Below are 20,261 nucleotides of genomic sequence, written 5' to 3'. Positions count from 1 at the left end.
CGAAGAAGGAGTCAAGGAGCAGGTGCTCCTTGAAGGAGCAGCTAACGAGGAAGAAGCCCGTGGTGCAACGTCTCAGGCTACGGCGTCGACTACTTAGTCGAAGTCCAAGCGGGGGGGCGAACAAGGTGTCGTCGGAGTCGTGGGTCGTCACCAAGCTCAATAAAGAAAGCTACCCGGAGGAACTGGTGGAGACTGCAGAAAAATTCTCCAACACATGCAACGCCATCGTACGGGGACGCGCTCGGATCTATCAAAGATGGAGCGACGTCCCTGAAGCTGTGAAGTAGGACTGCTACGAGGCGGCATGGAAGCGGTTCGTGCCTGCCAATGATGAGATCTGCTCATGGTTGGAGTGGCGAATGCACCAAGTCATGAGGAAGGGCCAGAGCACGTGGCAATATAACTGCAGGAAGCTCATCGGCAAAGACTGGAAGACTGTGGTTAACAAGCACTGGAAGGGGATCTCGGAGGAGGACTGGGAGAGGTTCAAGGTGTGGGTCATGTCCCCTGAATTCAAGGCCGGCAAAAAATGGTACAAGTAGCTTCGAGAGAAAAGGCCCTTCGACCACCGCCTCGGCAGTCGTGGACGCCCCGGAAAGGAGAAGGTGTGGGTGAAGGAGGACGCCGCATTGGACCAAGCCGGGATATAGTCAAGGGTCCCAATTTTGCTTCGCAGTGAGCGCTCCAGCAAATGGCTGCGGTCGTCCATGACCGCAAATCAGTGGGCGGGCCTGGAACCTATGTCAGAGAAGCAAGAGGCTGCACTCGTAAGGCCTCGTCCTGATATCATTTTTTATCGTTGGGCTTCTTATACTCACATATAAGATTAACACCGAGCATGTTGTTTTTTGTATACAGGGTGCAATGGCAGAGTGGGAGTCGGATGGCTCCCACTCGTCTATCAACCAACAGTGGGATGATGCCTATCAGCTACGCTCTGCAACCAAATGAGCACGGGGGCCATATGCGAGGTGTCGGTTCCGGGCCCTTTAGATGAGAAGATTCGGGTGTTGGCGAGGGAGGAGCTCAGGAAGCTCATGCGGCATGCAAGGGACCAGCGTGGCGTCGACAACTTCATTGATCACGGTGTTTTCCCGCCGGCGCCCATCCAACCAACCCCACCCACACCGGATCCGTCCCCGCTGGGGAATAAGAGCACCTCATGCTCCGGCACCGAGTGCCAGCTTGACCCGCTTGGGCCACCCGACGAGAACCTCACGGTAAGTGTCTTCGCGCACTACGAAAAATAGTGAAATACCACTATCATGCTCCAATCTATTAATGATGTTGCCATGCTTGTCATGCGCAGAAGGGCGTCAAATGCCAGCTACACATGCCGACGGCGGGGAATCCTCTGTGCGCACGGGGGTTGCTGATGCCGCGTACGGCCGTGGTGCACCACGTGACCCTGCGAGACGACATGCTCAGGGTGCAGGTGGACTCCGTGCTCAAGGGCTTTCCCTTATCCTCCGCACGAAGAGGCGACGACCCTAAGGGATTGCGTCAACTCCTACGTCATCTTGCCTAGGAGGTTGGTGGTCCTCGCTACGGAGCCTTCTCCGTCTCCATCTCCGTCACCCCGCCTCGGCCCGTCTCCACCCGCCCGGCGCCTGACGTCTCCGTCGCCGCTTGGCGCCTCACCCGGTCCTTTGGACAACGAGCCCGCGAAACGAGACTTCTCACCTGCGGCGGAGTGCACCGACGACAATGCAGGCCAAAATCCTCCATCGCCGCCCAAACCCGAAGCCCCGAAGCCATCCGTACCTAGACCCGTCCCTCGGAGATCCGAAGCAGCATCGGCCCCGTTGGAGCCCCGTCCAAGTGCCCCATCTGGGATGCAGGTCCCCCATAAACCGGACAATTCCGATTTCCTGAGACGCAGGAAAAACAAAAGGGGGACATGCGGCAAGGCAATCAAGGGCTCCTCCAAGGAGGGAAAAGAGTCGTCTTCTACGGGAAGACAACCAAAGACGACGCCACAAATAGAAGGGATTTGGGAAGAGCGACCAGACATTCTGAAGATGCCCACCCACCCCCGTGTTGGAGATAGATTGCCTGATGGATATTATTTCATGGACATGCGATTCTCCCAAAAAAAATTGTTCCACCTCGGACAACCGATGGTGTCCCAGGATGACCTGTATCGCCTGCCACAGGAGATGCAAGAGCTCCATGAAAAATACATGAATGTGGCATCATCAGGCACAGACCTAACAAATCTAGAAATTAGGGTTCGAGTGCCAAAGCATTATGGCTTGTTCGACTCCAATACGGGGGAAATCCAGAGGGAAAACGACGTTACCTTCGGTATTGACTTTCTCGACTTGTTTCACCTCTTCAACCGCAAGTGCCTCGACAACATCATATTAAGACTATGGTGTGTACTCTACACGAGGGAGGCCTATAGGGTGAAGCAATATGGGATGGCCGTCGCCGACCCCCTTCTCTTCAACGCCACTTTGCTTGGTCCAGACCCATTGTTGGTCGAAAGTAGAAGGTTGGCGATTGAATACCTCACTCAATTCATGTTGAAGCACCAAGTGTGCCGTTTTATATTGATATTGTACTATCTACAGTAACTTGTTTTCAATTCGCGTGAATACATACATCTTTTTCCGTCGGAAGATTTGCTTGTTATATTATTTGGCTAATACAATGTGCGTTCTTTTGTGAAACAGCAGCCATTCGGTGACAATCACCATCTGCCTCGATCTTTGAGGGTTCACATATTTTGATCCACTATGACGCAAGGAGAATGAACCACAACGCGACTTTGAGCCGATCAAAAATGTCATTGACGCAGCCTATCGCGACGCGGTGAAATGGTACGCGATGCCTGGCTTCAGCCGCAATCCTGATGCTTCCCTCAAGCACACTTTCAGGTTCCCCTACGAGCAACAGCCTGAAGGATCCGTCTACTATGGTTACTACTGCGCGCACACTATTCGGCAGTTCATGAATGACTTCAAGCCGAAGGGGAAGAAGACATTCGAAGAAGTGAGGAATTGGTTTCTGGCGAACGCCGAGTTAGGGCACAACTCAGAAATTCTCGTGTACGAGATCCAGAAGGACATCAACGAAATTCTCAACAAGGAGGTCATCAAAATGAGCGGGGATTACTACGGCGACGGGATTGTCACCAAAAGTGGTTAAATTGTGTGGAACACTTTTATTTGTGGCTCATTCTTTCAAACACTTTGTATACATGCGTGTGACTTGAATGTTTAACTCCTGTGGAACTTTGTAATATATTTGCTGCTATTCTGTTTCTTTGGTGTTGTGTACTGTGCTGCTGTATTCCTGCTATTTCTGTGCTACAGGAATATTTATTTTTATAAATAATTCAGTTTTTCGGGAAAAAATAGTACCAGTGGCTGTTATAAACCACCGCCACTGAACATATATCAGTGGCGGTGGCCACAGACCGCCACTGGAAAAGTCCAGTGGCGGGTACTTCACCCGCCACTGCTGTACTCCACGCACTTTTCGGTGGTGCTGGAGGTATTTACAATGGCGGTTTGTAGGTCTTCGGTGGCGGGTATTTTACCCGCCATTGGTGATCTCGGTGCAGTAGTGGCGGGTATTTTACCGCCACCGGTGCTAAAACTTCCGGTGACCAAGAGTTGGTCGTGGGCGTGATCACCGCCACCAACCCCATTTTTTGACCGCCACTGGAGGGGTTTTCTGGAGTAGTGTATGTTTTATTTGTAAACTCTATAAAGTTGAAGCCCACTAACTGCAATTAATTTAGCAAGCTTAACATGCAGGCTATCCACATCTGCGTCCACGTCAGCATCCCATGTCCTATACTCCCATGTTTTTCCCTAAAAAAAAATACTCCCACGTCAAGTCGTCAACCCAACCGCTTCTAATTAGCCAGGCCACTCAGTCTTGCCCCGACCGCTTCTTGCGCTCGATGTGCTAGACGCCGCCCGCTCGACAGCGCCCCCTGCCGCCGGCTCGCGCTGCACCCGCCAAGCTCCGCCCCCGCAGCCTACGAGATCAGCCCCGGCCACCACCCTGCGCCGTCCCTGCCGCCCTCAGTCAGAGCACGGGTCTCCGGCACCGGGGATGCCGAGCACCCCCTTTTTGGTTCGATGGAGGGTGAGGCGATCGCTCCGGCGATCGCCGGCGTGACGATAGACACGAAGTGTGGACACGTGAATTTACCCAGGTTCCGGCCACCCGGAGGTGTAACACCCTACGTCCTGCGTTTTGTTGTATTCAAGATTGCATATGTTGCTTAGAAGGTGTCCCGGGAGTTCCTGGGGAGCTACTTGGCGATGGCTCTAACTAGGGCTCAAACTAAGACTGATCGGAACAGAACTCTTTGACCGATGGCATCGGTCCTCTTTTTATAGACAAGGGGATACCACAGGTTCCAACGCATGCAGCGTGACACGTCTCCTAGATGCGTGTCACAGCCACATGAAATACACTCCCGCTGATCCATGCTGGACGCCATGCACCACCCGATCCACTGTACACGGTAGAAAAAATGGTTCGTAGAGTAGTCGCCCTAGCCTTGGTAAGCAAGCCTAGGCCTGCCGACAAGACTCCTGTCGGGGCATTAAATGCATTGCGCCTGGCGTCTTGTCCTGTCTTCACTGTTCCGCGGGCCCCGCCTGCATGCCCGAGCGTGGATTGCTGTGGTGCCCCTTCCCGGCTAGCGCACTCGGCTAGTTGCCGGGAGGCGTTTCTTTCGCTTCCCGGGACCGGGGTTCCCGGGGGCTTCTTCTATTCTGGCCCTTAGCTTCACCTTCACCAAGGACCGTCTCCTTGAGGCAGGCTTCCCGGACTCGTTGCTTCCCGGGAGGCCTTCCTGACGGTGCTTCGTCACTGTCGACCCACGCGTCCCGTATCAGTGGGACCCCAAGGGCCACTGGTACGACAGTAGCCCTCGGGCGTGGGCCGGCAGCCTTGAAGCTCCCAGCAAGTGCTATCCTCGGTCAGTTGCCGGGCTACGCCCTATCCGACGCGTGGGTCCCAAGGGGAGTCCCCCGGCACCCGGCCTTGCGGGCCGCATTTACAGTTCCACTCCTCCGACCGGAACGGTCAGGCGCACGATTTCGTGCCTTATCCCCCTTAATTACCAGAGAGTTAAGGCCATGTCACGCACCCTCCTCTTAATTTCCGATTCTTTAGGGCACTTTATTGCCGATCGTGGGGGTGTTCGTTGCAGCACGCCAGCCCTGATAAATACCCAAGGTTGGCGGCGGGCACTCCCATTGCGTCTTGCTCCTGCCATTGCCTCCTCCCAACCTCTCCGCGCCCCAACTCCAACCAAATCACCTCCCCACCTCCGTCGATGTCTTCCAAGGGCCAGAACCGTCCCAAGGGGAGCACCAGCAAAGGAAAAAAGCGCGAGAAGGTCAACAAGAGGGAGCTGTCGGACCGAGCCCGGAAGGATGAGGAAATGCGGGCTAAGTTCGCCTTCTTCCCCCCCGGGTACAACGGCGAGGGGGTCGACAAGCTGGTCTTGGCGCTTGCCACCTAGCACAACAAGTACGGGCCGACGCGGATTCTCCTCGTCGGCGCGGGGCGCGACCCGCAGTACTTCCGGATCTTTGGGAGATTTATCCTATCCGGGTTCGTGCCGCCGCACTCTTTTTTCCTTTCAGCCATCATGGAGCCTACGGGCTCATCATGGCGCAACTTCACCCCACGTCGTTCTTCACATTGGCTGTCTTCCAACACCTTTCTGAAGCGTTCGTGGGGTGATGCCATCGGTGGCTCTATTTCGCCACTACTACTACCCGAGGGTGGAGAAGAAGGCTCCCCTGTCCTCAGGAGTGGTGTTCCGGTTCCGCGACAAGATCAAGTCGGAGTTCATCGAGCTAGGGAAGAAGAAGATCGAGCACGAGTGGCGCCGCGACTGGTGCTGGGTGCGGAGCGATGAGCTCCAGGAGTTTCACGTGGAGCCCCTCGGGCCTCCGAAGGGCTCTGATGACTGGACGCTCCGTGACCAGAAGGACGAGGAGCTGGCCCCAATCTGTGCCAAGATCAAGGCACTCCGTGAGGCTGCCTCACGGACACGGATGTTGCGCGCCACTTCATCGGGAGGCGCGTGGCTCCCCTGCAGCGGGGCGCACATCCAACGTGGGTGTACATCGGGTCCGGCGACCGCACCCGGCTGCAGCACACAAACCTCCTCTCGGAGGAAGTGCAATTCTGGGTGAAGGGCATCATCGGCGAGGACGAAGACTACCGGCTGCCCCTGCTCCACGCCGGGATCCCGAACCCGGGAGCCGGGATCTCCCACTCTGTGACGAGTGGGGGATCGTGGAGGACCCCTCGGCGCAACCCTCCCCCCCGCAGCCCAGGCCCTGCCGGGGCAAGGAGCCGGCGGACGACTCGGGGAAGGGGGCCAAGGTCAGGCCTCCGCCAGGCCAGAGGACTCGGACTCCGACGACTCCTCGCTGGGCGTCGCAGGAGACCTCAGCGACGACGGTGAAGACGACGATGACGACGCTCCCCCAGCGGCCAGCGGGGTCGCACCGGAGAGGGACGACGAGGAAGACGACGTCCCCCTAGTGAGGCAGTCTGCGGCGGAGCAGGCAAGCAGGCAGGAGGCCAGCCTGCAGCCTCAGGAGGCTCACGGCAACGTGGGGGCTGGGGCGTCTGGCGGCAGCGATGCGGCTGCAACAACCGTCCCGACTACCCGGCGGCTCCTCCAGTCCCACCCGCGCGGAGCGGCCCCCCGGCGAGGAGCATCCCGGCGGACATGATGCTCAAGCTCAAACCGGCGGGGTGAACTCCACGTTGTCCAGAACACTTTAGATTTCGTGAATTTTTTGCATGCCTGACTAACTTGTTTTTTGCGTTTTCCAGTTCTTTGAGGAAGAGGGGGCAGACCAGCATGTCACCGGCAGCCTCGCCCGGCATCGTGCGGGGGCAACCGTGATGCCGCTGACGCGGCTATTGTGACGGCGGCAACTGCCGCTGGGGACTCGAGGGTCCCCGATTCGAGCTCGCAGGGCACCGGCCCGGCGGCAGGTATGTGCGAGTTCCAACATCTCTTTTACCCATTCGCGCCATCTCCCATACTTGACGCAGGTACTCTTCGTGTAGTTGCCTGGGATGTTCCAGCAGCGTCTGCGCCCACTAAGGTGCGGGTAATCGACCTCACCGGGGAGGTCGACGACGATGCTCCGGCGGAGCCCTTCAGCAATCGGCCACGGCACCTGCCGGGGCCGTGATTGCTACCGCAGGTGACGCCACGTAGGGGGCGCCATCTATGGCAGGTGACACGGAGCAGCCTCCGCCCACCGGAGCAGGCGGTGATGCTCTGGAGAAGCCCCCGAGCCAGCCTGCCCCTTTGGACGGGCAAGGATCAGAGGGGCTTGGCCAGGCCGGGGGTGCGTCGTCGAATCCCGACGCGCCCTCAGGATCACAGACGGTTGCGGCGGGGTCCTCCTCCTCCGCCGGAGCCGCCTTCAGCCCGGGAGCAGGGGAGTTCACCAGGCGGAAATGGGGTCGGATTACTTTCGACCCCAGCGTGTTCCAGCAGGGACACCAAGTGATCGACAACATCCAACAACAGCAGCGGATGTTCGTTGATTTCTTCAACGACGCGCAGCAGCACCACGCCCGCGGGGTAGCGGAACTGGGCACAGCGCGACAGGAGGCAGAGGAGCAGCATGCGGAGCTGCAGCGGCTACGGGAGGAGCTCCAGTAGGCGCGGCAAGTCGGGGCGATGCTTGCTGTGCAAGGGGTGCCGGAGGCGGAAGTCCTCCGGCAGCTGTGGGATCTCCAGCAAGAGCACCAGCGGGAGCTCGAGCTGGTGAAGGCCACATACACCAAGAGCGAGGAGGAGCACCAAGCGGCTCTGGACTCATTCCAGGGGCGTCTCCGGGAGAAGATGGACTTACTGTCCAACTACTCCCCGAAGATCCAGCGCCTCCGCCGCGAGGTCGGAAAGCTGGAGACGGCGGCTGTAACAGCAGCCGAAGCCTCAGCGTGCCGGGAGAAGAAGCTGCAGGACCAGACTCGCTCTCGGGAGCGCGAGCTTGTGGGGCAGCTCAAGGCTGCCCAAGTATGAGCTCGACATGGCGCAGCAGGAACTCCAGCTAGTCGACGAGGACAACGCCAAGAAGGCGTCCGAAATCGGCAGGCTGAAGTCCGAGTGCCGCGAACACAATCTACAGGCCCAGCCTTGCGGTGTGTGCACCGAGCTGCGGGCCTGCAGGACAGGGGAGGTGGCCAGGATGAAGAAGCTGGCGGACTCGGTGGTGGAGGCGCTGCAGGGGTTCGACATCCCGGTGGCTTCCTTCGACGGGGCGAACATGGGCAGCTTCACCTCCTTCTTCGCGGACTTCATCAGCCGGCTGAGCGGCCTGCAGATCTGCGTTACGGCCTTCGGGGACTGGCAAGTCGGCCTTTCAGCCGAGCAGGTCGCGGGGCAAATTCTCACCTGGGTCCACTCCGCCCACCCCGACTTCCCGTTCGAGTCGGTCTTCGACGCTTGGTCGGACGAGGAAGAGGCCAAGACCCACCGGGAAGCAGTGCTGGGCGTTGTGGACGAGATGATGGCGCGGATGCAGGGAAAGGTCAATGAAGCCAAAGCCGCTGATGAGGAGGTTGCCGGAGAAGCCCCCGATGCCGAGGATGCACCTGACACCTACGCAGCCGCCCCGGGAGCACCTCCTGCGTGATTGCCTGTTTTTTTTTTCCTGCAAAATGCGCATGGCGCCTTAGAACTTTTTATGTGAGATTTCCCTTATCATCACAAGTGTTACTTGTCAACTCGTTTGCTCAAACTTCAATATATCCAATGCTACTTTTACTCGCTTCTTTGTCTAAGACTAGCTTGCCGGGGAGGGGCTATGTCCTTGTCGCGTTTTATCGTTGCGTGTCCGGGGACTCGCCAACTACACGCTTGGCCAGACTAGGGACCCGGGACAGACCCGCGGTGCCGACCTAAGGCCAAACAGCAGCGGCTAGTCACTCCGCCTGCGGGTTAAGTACCCCAGCACGCACGTCTCCGGGACGGACCCGCGAGCCACGTGTGGGGGGCGTCCTCACCCCGCAAGCGTCCTTCCTACGCTCCGGCAACACGGGGATCGAGCTTACCTCAGCAAACCAGCGTTACTAAAGGAAGAGCTAAGGACCCAAAACAAAGTACTTAGCTTTTCGCTCTCTTTAGTCTTGTAGCATCTTGTTGAGAGCCATGGTAAGGACGCTGTGGCAGTGCACCCTCCAGCGGCATGCGCGGAGGCATGCACTCCCACAGCGTCTTCACGACGCCCCTCGCCCACTGCAACGCCATTTCTGGTGTCGTTCCATAAGAGATGTGGCAGGGCCGCGATGGTGGGAACACCCTCAGCGACAAATGCAGAGGGATGCACCACCATCGCCTCTCTGCGACATCTCTTGCTTTCTTGCCCGTTGCTGGTGTTGCACTTGCCCCAGTCTCTTTAAATAGCCGAAGCGCTAACCTTGCCTCCACACGCGCGGGACCACCAGTCGCCGCGTGGAGGCACTGGCCCTGTCTCAGTTTCCTGCATCAAGCCTCGAAGTAATTGCCATATATGTAGAACTTATTCGCAAGACGACGACACCCGTGAACACCCCACGAGCATCACAGTGTGCCTTCGCCTCATCTTTACCCTGCATGTAAGATTCCCGTAGTGCCCAAGGTGCATAGTAAAAATATTCGAAATGCACGAAAAACAGTTCAAACTGGATAACCTCCTGCCTCCCAGCCCCTGGGCACAGAGGAGTCGACCTTAGACTTGGGTGTGAGCATCTTTATATTCCCATGGTGCCTTGTTGGCACGTAGCACGCTGCGGATGGGTTCGGCAACTGCTAGGTCTCGTTCCGAGACGTCCCGGCAATGAGCTTGGTTTTAGGGGTTCCGGCAGCCCCTGCTCACAGCCAAGGACGAGGAGACAATTCTGTGCACCTAGAGCAGGAGACAAAAGCACTCATAAATAGCAAAGCACAACACTTGTTGAAGCAACACTTATCTTTATTCAACTTTGTGCTACCGGATTACAATCGGGCCTTGCCCGGCTATGCTAGCTTAAAGAGGCACGCCGACGCAGCGTCACCTGTGGGTATGGCACCTCCGTTTCACGGGTAGAACTTGCGCATGTGCTCAATGTTCCAACTATTGAGCACCGGCAAGCTTTCTTCGGTTTCCAGCCGGACAGCCCCCGGTCTAGTCACCTGCACTACCCGGAAAGGGCCTTCCCAGATTGGAGTCAACTTGTTCCCGGCCTTCGTTCCTTGTATCCGGTGCAGGACGAGGTCTCCAACCTCGAGCCCCCAGAGACGGACTCTCCTGTCGTGATAACGACGGAGTCCCTGCTGGTAGACTGCAGCCCGCACAGCAGCCCGACATCGAATCTCCTCGATGAAGGTAAGGTCATCAATCCTCTCCGTGTGTTGGCTCTTGTCGCCGTACGTGCGTACCGTAGGTGACCCATACTTGAGCTCGAGGGGCAGCACAGCTTCTGCCCCGTAGATGAGGGTAAACGGAGTTTGACCTGTCGCCCGACTTGGTGTGGTCCGCAGCGACCACAGCACGGGCTGGAGTTTTTCAACCCAGTGTTTCTCGTGGCCCTTGAGCTTGTCAAAGGTTCTCGTTTTGAGCCCCCGCAGAACTTCTGCGTTGGCTTGCTCAACTTGCCCATGGCTCCTCGGATGAGCAACAGAGGCAAAGTGAATCTTCGTGCCCATGTCCTCGCAGTAAGTTTGGAACACCGCACTAGTGAATTGCGTGCCGTTGTCGGTGATGACGCCGTTAGGCACACCAAACCAGCACACGATGCCCTTGAAAAACTTGATGGCTGCCTATGTCATGACGGCTCGGACAGGCTCCACCTTGATCCACTTCGAGAACTTGTTGATGGCCACGAGCAGGTACTCGTAGCCGCCAACTGCTCTCGGCAACTTGCCGACAATGTCCAGCCCCCAGACCGCGAACGGCCACGAGGACGGGATGACTTGCAGGGCTTGCGCTGGCTGGTTGCTCTTCTTGGCGTGAAACTGGCACGCTTCACAGGTCTTGACTAATTGTTCGGCATCGACTAGTGCTGTCTGCCAGTAAAAGCCGTGCCGGAACGCTTTCCCAGCTAGTGCCCTGGAGGCCACATGGTGCGAGCATGTGCCTCGATGTATATCCTCCACCAACGTGCGCTCTTCTTCCCGGGGCACGCAGAGGAGCATGACTCCATTAGGACGCCTCCAGTAAAGTTCCACGTCCACCAGGGCATACATCTTAGCTTGCCGGGCTACTCGCTCCGCGGCAACGTCTTCCTCCGGGAGGGTCCCATCCCAAAGGTAACGAATAATATCCGTCCCCCAGGGTGGTGGTTCCTGACTAGTGTATGCCAGCAACTTGGCGGCATGGTCCTCCGCAGCTGCAGGGTCACCTTGAGTTGCCTGAGGGGCTTCCCCGGCAACTGTCCTTAGGTCGACAGAGGGCTTTGACTGCCTCTGCACGAACACCCCAGGAGGCACCTTCTGTGTTCCGCTGTCCATTTGGACAGTTCATCCGCAACAAAGTTGTACTTGCGCTTCACGTGCTTAAACCGAAGTCCCTTAAACCTGGACTCCAATTTTTGCACTTCCTCCATGAACGCTGCCATCTGGGGGCAGTCGTAGACCCTGTTTACCTGGTTGATCACGAGTTGGGAGTCCCCACGAACAACCAACGCTTTATGTCGAGGGCGCAGCCTGGCAAGCAGTCCTTCGTACTCTGCTGTGTTGTTCATGGAGTTGGCGAAGTCGAGCTGTATTACGAACTTGAGCTAGTCTCCAGTGGGCGAGTCAATCACCACTCCGGCACCGGTGCCCTGCAAGCAGAAGGTGCCGTCAAAGTACATGACCCAGTACCCTTCATCCAATCTGCCGAGAAGGCTCGCTTCCGGCTCTTCTTCCTCTATGCCCGTCGATGTCCACTCTGCGACGAAGTCAGCGAGAGCGGTGCTCTTGATGCTCTTGGTGTTTGCGAAATGCGGCCCGAATTCCACTAGCTCCATCCTCCACTTGGCCCCCCTCACGGTGGCTTCACGGTTCGTGAGGGCCCTCTCTAGGAAGAACCTTGACACCACCGTGATGTTGTGCGCCTGAAAGTAGTGGCGCAGCTTCCTTGAAGCGAGTAGGATCCCAAGCAGAAGCTTCTGGACCTGTGGGTACCGTACCCGGGCATCGCACAGCACCGTGCTGATGAAATACACGGGGTGCTGCACTAGCCGCTTGCGGGGGCAGCCTGCATGGGCTGTCCCTCGGATCCAGGGGCAGAGGCGGTAGCCGAGGGTTCCTTCAGCTCGTCGGGAGCCCCCGGCCCTTCCGTCTCAGCCCCCGGGACTTGCTCTTCCCTCTCGGGAACGATCACGAAGCTAACTGCCTGGTCCGTCGCTGCCAGGTATAGCAGTAACGGCTTGCCCGGCTTGGGGGCGACGAGGACCGGCGGCGACTTCAGGTACTGCTTCAAGTCTTGGAACGCCGCTTCCGCCTCGGGAGTCCAATTGATTGGACCCTTCTTCTTCATCATCTTGAAGAAAGGCAGGGCTCGCTCGCCCAGCCTTGAGATGAAACGCCCAAGCGCCGCAACGCACCCGTTGAGGCGTTGGACGTCTCTAACCTTACAGGGTGCCTCCATCTTATCGATCGCTTCGATCTTCTGTGGGTTGGCTTCGATTCCCCTGTGAGAGACCAGGAAGCCCAGCAAGTGTTCCGAGTCCACACCGAACGTGCAATTCTCGGGGTTGAGCTTGAACTTGATCCTGCGGAGGTTGTTGAACGTCTCCTGCAGGTCGCCGACAAGCGAGTCCCTACGCCGCGACTTGACGACGATATCGTTCATGTAGGCCTCGATATTCCGGCCTAGCTGGGATCCCAGACACTCGCACAGGGCGCGCTGAAATGTCGAGCCCGCGTTCTTCAACCCGAAAGGCATGCACGTGTAACAGTAGCAGCCAACCGGAGTGATAAACGTTGTTTTCTCCTCGTCTTCGACTGCCATCTTAATCTGATGGTAGCCGGAAAAAGCATCCAGAAAGCATAAAAACTCACAACCTGCTGTAGAATCTACTATTTGGTCGATTCGGGGTATAGGGAAGGGGTCCTTAGGACATGCACGATTGAGATCAGTAAAATCTACGCACATGCGCAATTTATTTCCAGCCTTAGGGACTACAACAGGTTTGCTAACCAAGTGGGTTACAACACTTCCTTGATCGCGCCGGCGTTCTTGAGCTTCTCCACTTCCTGTTGGATGAAGTCTTTGCATTCTTGTGTTTGCCAGCGAACCTTCTGCTTGACGGGCTGCGTGTTTAGCCGCACCGCCAGCCGATGCATGATCACCTCCCCGGGGACTCCGGGAAGATTTGACGACTCCCAAATGAACACGTCGTAGTTCTCCCGGAGGAAGGCGACGAGGGCGCTTTCCTATTTGTCGCCGAGGCTCGCACCGATGGAGACGGTGCGTGCCTCGTTGCCGGCATGCAGGGGCAACTTCTTAACCTTGGTGCCCTCCTCCTTCAGTTTCGCGCCCTTGCTAAAGCGCGGGCTGGAGCTAGAGCTGGAGCTGCCCTCGACCTCCTGTCCGGGAGCGGCTCGCGCCTTCTTATGTGCGGGTTGTTCACCCGCAAGCGGATCCTCGTTCCCGGCAACGTCATAGTCGCCGGGACCTGCCGCTTCACGACCTCGCCCACGCACCAAGCAACGTCATTTAGGTCGCACTTGATGGAGAGTACGTCGTATGTTGACGGCATATTCATCACGCCATAGGCGCAATGGGTTGCCGCCATGAACTTGATCAGCGCTGGCCGACCAATGATCCCGTTGTACGGCAACGGGATGTGAGCTACATCGAAAATGATGTGCTCAGTCCGGAAATCTTCCCGGGAGCCGAAGGTTACCGGGAGCGAAATTCGCCCCATGGGCTGCACCACGGGTCGGTGGGCTTCATCTGCTCCAAGGGCAGCTGAAGCTTCTCCACCAGCTTGGCGGATAGCAGGTTGAGAATTGCCCCGCTGTCCACCAGTACCTTATTCATCGTCACACTGTTTATGATCGGTGACACCACGAGGGGGAGTACCCCTGACCCCAAGGGACGGATCGGGTGATCATCCGACTTGAAGGTGATCGGCACATGCGACAACCTCAACGGCTGCTGCGCCTCCACGCTGGGGAGGAGGGCGCAAACCTCTCGTGTAAGCCGCTTCACGGCAGCGTGAGACGTGAGAGCGTACGCTCCCCCGTGAATGCAGGCGACGTCGCGGGGCTCCTAGAAGCCGGGCTCGTCGGTGTCGTCGCTGCAGTCATCCTCGCGATGTTCGGCGTGAGGCTTGTCGCGTCCCCGGGGAGGCCGGCCCTTGCCGCCGCGGGCTTGACCGCGACCCCCCGCGGGTTCTCCTTTGTCGCCGCCGGCTGCACCTGGCCTGCTCTGCCGCGGGGGTTGTTCGAGCAGTCCCGGGAGAGGTGCCCGATGTCCCCGCAGTTGAAGCAAGCCCCGGCAGTACTACGCTCCTCGTGGCGCTACTCGTGCTTCTCCTTGATGGTCTGGAGAGTGCGGCAGTCCTGCGCGTCGTGAGTGGCGTTGGTGTGGATGGGGCAGCGCGCGGCCACCGCCGGCTTGCTACCCGATGCTCCCGCCGACACCGCCTTCTTGGTGGGCCTCTGGGGAGCCCCTGACTCCGCGGCACGCACTTGCTTCCTGCCGCGTTTCCGAGAGCCCTTCTTCCCGGAACCCTCGGGTGGGGTTGCCGCCGCTTTTGCGGCAAGCTCGGGCGCCAAGCGCCCCTCCTCGGTCATCGCGCACTTGTGCGCGAGAGCGTAAAGATCCCTTGTGGTCCGGATCCAATGCGTGTTCAGCTTCTCACGCATCTTCGGGTCGCGGATGTTGATGGCGTACGTGTTGATGATGGCGGCCGCTTCCACCTCAGGGATAGAGTAGGAGAGGTTGAAGAACCTGTTGGTGAAGTCCCGCAACGTCTCCCACGGCTTCTGCACCACTGTGTGCAGTTCCGCCATGGTTCCCGGGTGCTTGTAGACACCCTGGAACGCGTTCACAAACTGCTCGTGCAGGTCAGCACAGGTGGCGATAGATCCTGCGGGCAGGTTGAGCAACCGGGTTCTTGTTGATCCTTTGAGGACCATCGGGAACCAGTTGGCCCTAACCTTGTCGTCGTCACCGATAGCGTGCATGCCCAACGTGTAGGTCAGGAGAAAGGACTTGGGGTTCATGGTCCCGTCATACGTCCCGAGCGTCGGCGCTCAGTGCTTGCGGGGCCATGTCACCCGGCACAGCTCGCGAGTGAACGCGGCGCAACCGTCATCGGCGCCCGTGGGAGCATCTTCCTGCTCCTCTGGGCGCTGGCGTTCTGCCTCATGCCGGTGCCGGCGCTGCAAGCGCTGCCAGAGGTCTTCATGCTGGCGGGCGTTCAGGACGCCTCGCGCGTCACCCCGCGTGATGGTCGTTGACGAGTCCGAGTATCCCTCAGGATCCTCGCCTCCTTGCCCTCCCGCCGGGGGAGGGTGTTCTCCGTGCCCTGAGACGCGGGGCGCGTCTCGGCGTCCCGGGTTCTGTGCTCGGCCTGAACCAGCCAGGCCGCCCATGCCTTGCGGCTGCTAGGCAGCGAGCGCGAGGAGCACGTCCAGCTCCCCGCTCCCCGGGTCATGCGCCGGCGTGCCTTGCGGTGGCTCGTAGCGCACCATGACACGCACGGCAATGATAGCTTCCGCAGGGGTCTAGGCGGGAGGCTGCCGGTTCTCCGACCGGCTGCCCTCCGCCTTGTCACCCGGTGCCCTCGGATGTGTGGGGTGAGACTCCGTTGGCGTCGCACGTGACGCGCTGTGGTCGTGGCACAACTGTCGCTACGCGTCCTCAGCCCGTGAGTGGACTCGCTGGCGGGCACGCGCGATGTTGTGGTCGCGCGCGCGGCTAGCTCCGACGCTAGGCGCCGCAGGCCCCCTCAGCCGGTTGTCCGCCGACGGCCGAGGAGGTGGAGGTGGCAGCCGTGATTGTTGTTGCTGCCGTGGAGGGGACCCCTGGTCCCCTTGTGCTTGCGACGCACACGTGGCATCGTGGGATCGAGTGTGCATGTCGAGGGTGTCGCGTAGGTTGACCCAGGGCTCGTCTGCTCTCTTGGGCGGCATAGCGAGCTAGTCGTTGAGGATGTCGTAGACGGAGAAGCCGGTGTTGAAGACGATGACACCGGCGGTCACCCGAAGCTCTCTGCACGCCCCCCTACCTGGCGCGCCAGATGTTGAAGCACGGGTCTCCGGCATCGGGTATGCCGAGCACCCCCTTTTTGGTTCGGTGGAGGGAGAGGCGATCGCTCCAGCGATCGCCGGCGTGACGATAGACAAGAAGTGTGGACACGTGAATTTACCCAGGTTCGGGCCACCCGGAGGTGTAACACCCTACGTCCTGCTTTTTGTTATATTCAAGATTACATATGTTGCTTAGAAGGTGTCCCGGGAGTTCTAGGGGAGCTACTTGGCGATGGCTCTAACTAGGGCTTTGATCAGAACAGAACCCTTTGACCGGTGGCATCGGCACTCCTTTTATAGACAAGGGGATACCACAGGTGCCAACGCATGTAGCGTGACACGTCTCCTAGACGCGTGTCATAGCCACACGAAATACACTCCCGCTGATCCATGCTGGACGCCATGCAGCGTCCGGTCCACGGTAGAAAAAAATGCTTCGTAGAGTAGTCGCCCTAGCCTTGCTAAGCAGCCTAGGCCTGCCGATAAGACTCCTGTCGATGCATTAAATGCATTGCGCCCGCCGTCTTGTCCTGTCTTCACTATTCCGCGGGCCCCGCTTGCATGCCCGAGCGTGGGTTGCTGGGGTGCCCCTTCCCGGCTAGCGCACCCGGCTAGTTGTCGGAAGGCGTTTCTTCCGCTTCCCGGGACCGGGGTTCCCGGGGGCTTCTTCTATTCTGGCCTTAGCTTCACCTTTACCAAGGACCGTCTCCTTGAGGCAGACTTTCCGGACTCGTTGCTTCCCGATAGGCCCTCCTGACGGGGATTCGTCACTGGCGACCCATGCGTCCCGTATCAGTGGGACCCCGAGGGCCACTGGTACGACACCCTCCGCTCGCGCGCCGCATCCCCGCCGCTCACGGGCTCTGCCCCGACCGCCGCATCTGCACCCGCCGAGCTTCGTCCCTGCTGCCCACGGGCTCTGGCCCCGCCACCGCCGAGCGTGTCTGCGAAGGTACACAATCTTGGGTCAATTTTTTTTTAGAAGAAATCTTGGCGCAATTGTTCCGGTTGGTGTTGACACATAACTCAGTCTTGGCCCAACTGTTCGGTTGGTGTTGGCACGTAACTAATCTTCTGATTTTGTACTTTGTGATTTTTGCTTTGTGATTTGCTGTCAAATTCCGCCGTCGCTCCACCTCCGCCCTCGCTAAATAACTGCAGCCTTCATTCCCCTCTCATTTGCAGCAGAAACGGCAGCCACCATGCCTGAATTCGTAGGGTCCTAATGGCGCCCATGGGGCGCGCTCTATTTAGTCCCTTCTTCCGCGTGGTTCTTCCTCACGCCTGCGTCTGCCGACAACTGCCGGATTCCAGGAGCCATTCCAAGGTTGGGATTTCCCATCTTAGGTTCCTGTGGGGGTGTCGCTGGATTCCAGGAGCCATTCCAAGGTTGGGATTTCCCATCTTAGGTTTCTGTGGGGTGTCCAAATTGTGTGCCAGCGGGGTGTTGAATTAGTTATTTTCGCAGGGATTTGCAGGACACTTTCTCGAATTGATCTGTGTTTCTGAAGTTCGAACGCAGCAGCAGCAGCAAGCGGAATTATGTCGGGTTTATGTGTGAATTAATTTCATCCATAAACTCTCTCCTGACGGTATGTACTCAAGATCATTTTTTTTCTGTTATCTGTTTGTCTTATAAAATTTTGATTCCATGTGTTCCTATGATATCTAATCTTTCTGATGTTCTATATGCACATGCATCGTAAGATACAAGCCTATGTCCATGCAAAAAAGACAATTGGATTGCAGTTGGAGTCAAGTAATATTATAGGATATCAAAGAGAGGTACATATGTTGATTCCTGTTTGGTGCTACTGATTTTGAAGTAAGTGTGTCATTGGAGAAGTAATGAATTACATGTTGGTGTTCCTCTGAGTTGGTTCTTCCATAGGAAAAACCTGGAGATGTAGTGTCCCATTTTCCATGAACTCGATGCTGGGGTGATCAAACTTTGGGATTGTGGCATGAGAAGATGTGCTTTTGAAAGTTAGATACACCGGTGGTGATTTAGTATCCCTTATCTCTTGAATTGCTTCAGTAAATTTCTTGTGAGCTTGCCTTGCTGAATTGATTGACATCCTGTAGAGAAAATATGAAGGGGGAAGTGCATTGAGATGAGTATTAAGAAAAGAAATTAAGGTTTTCATATATACATACCTCTGTTTTCATGTGGATGCTCCATATACAGCTGAACAAAGAATACTGAATGTGTAGCGCAATGGAATAAGTTTACTTACATAGCTCACGTTTTATAGAAGTGTTAAGATTTAATGAATAGATGTTACATGCCCTAGAAACTGTCCTGGAACCCCCCACCTCTTTACTTTGACAACAACCATTTAATTTTCCATTATAATGGAGAATGAAAGTGATTTGACAACAGCCATTTAATTTTCCATTTTAATCCTGTTATATATCGAGCCTTCATTTCATTTGACCGAGCTGTAGATTGATTGTTTGTTATAATTATGAATCCAAATATGCGGTGAATAGATAATGCATTGTAGCTGTCTTTAGATTCCGCCTTTAGTTTGGACAGTAAATAAATTGTAAAACATTGTTTAAAAACAATCATGTCCCTGCCAGTATGGATAGTGGGGAAAGTTCTTTCCGTCTACCACTGCAACGTGGGCTTCCACGAGGTCGATGCGGCCGTCGTCGGCGCACAACATTGCCTGATCCCAAAGTTTCTCATTGGAAGGGATCTCCAGAAATTTAATCAACTCATTAACCAAATCCACAGATATGTACGTAGTTGCTATTTGGAGCAGTAGGAACAACTATAATCATGGTGTGAATGTTGTATTCAGCATACTAGACTGTGTTGCATGTTATCATGTATTTGGAGCAGTAGGAACAACTATCCCTTCTCTCCTGTGTCTTTTTGGATATGTAACCCTAGCTAGATGGTAGTGTAACTAGTTTTTTTGTTCATGAAACTGATTTTCACCACTTCATCTCTGCTTCGTGATATTCATTGTCCTGGATTTGATGATGACTTTCTCATGTTCCTGATACAGAACCGAAGAAAAAGCATCTTCAGAGGACAGCAAGTGATGCCAGGTTTATAGGAGCATCAATAATGCCAAATGATCATTTCGTGGACATTCGTGGACACTAACGCACATCGTTAATAAACTTTGTTAGCTTTATGCTATAACGTTGTTACTTTGGATATGTAGCACAATGCTTTTGTTTTGTGGCTGTTTGACTAATAACATGTTTTTGGTTGGCTGCATCCGATTATATATACGGCCGTGTGCCAGACAATAGGGAGCACCAACGGTTTAGCACAGTATTGGACCTTGATTTTACTGTTTTCAATTCAGATGATGTCGTTTTTGTATGCAAAGAAAAGATAGAATGTGTTAAAAGAGTGAGACCCTGTCATAGTTAGGTAGTCATATTTACCTATCTAGAGATGATATTTTTTTGCTACGACATTACCTAACGAGTATAGTTTCTGTGATGATGGTCTGAAGTATTGTCACATTCTTGCACTAATAATGGGCAGATGTATTGTTTTTTAATATCCGCAACAACGCGCGGGGTAACCAATAGTTCTAGAAACATCTTCGTACTTACACAAAAAAAAGATCTAGTAGATATGTGACATAGCAAACGATACTATTGTCACCAAAGATATTGTTACATTAACAATAGGGCGAACTAATATCAATACACATAACATTTAATATTTATTTATGGTTGCAACAATGTATTTTAATGTTTTTTTTAGTTTTTTAATAATTTGTATGACATTGTATTTTTCAACATTTAAAATTTAAATAGGTGAATTTGTATTGATTTTTGGGAATCAATTTAATATTTACCAGTGCTCATAACAAGTCGGCTACAATAAGTCTCATAGAAATACAGATCACTAGCAAATATATAGTTATATTTTTTTTGTATTTGCCTCACCAAAATCTGTATGCGTGTTTATGATGATTTTTGTGATACGTATCTTTGGTAATCTAATGTTTCATACAATGTTTTATAACTGTTAATCTGTGATTATGTTTTATTCTAG

This window comes from Brachypodium distachyon, chromosome 1 (genome assembly GCF_000005505.3).
Source record: "Brachypodium distachyon strain Bd21 chromosome 1, Brachypodium_distachyon_v3.0, whole genome shotgun sequence".
NCBI classification, from domain to species: domain Eukaryota; kingdom Viridiplantae; phylum Streptophyta; class Magnoliopsida; order Poales; family Poaceae; genus Brachypodium; species Brachypodium distachyon.
The sequence above is the reverse complement of the archived record's forward strand: the minus strand, read 5'-3'. Positions refer to the sequence as shown.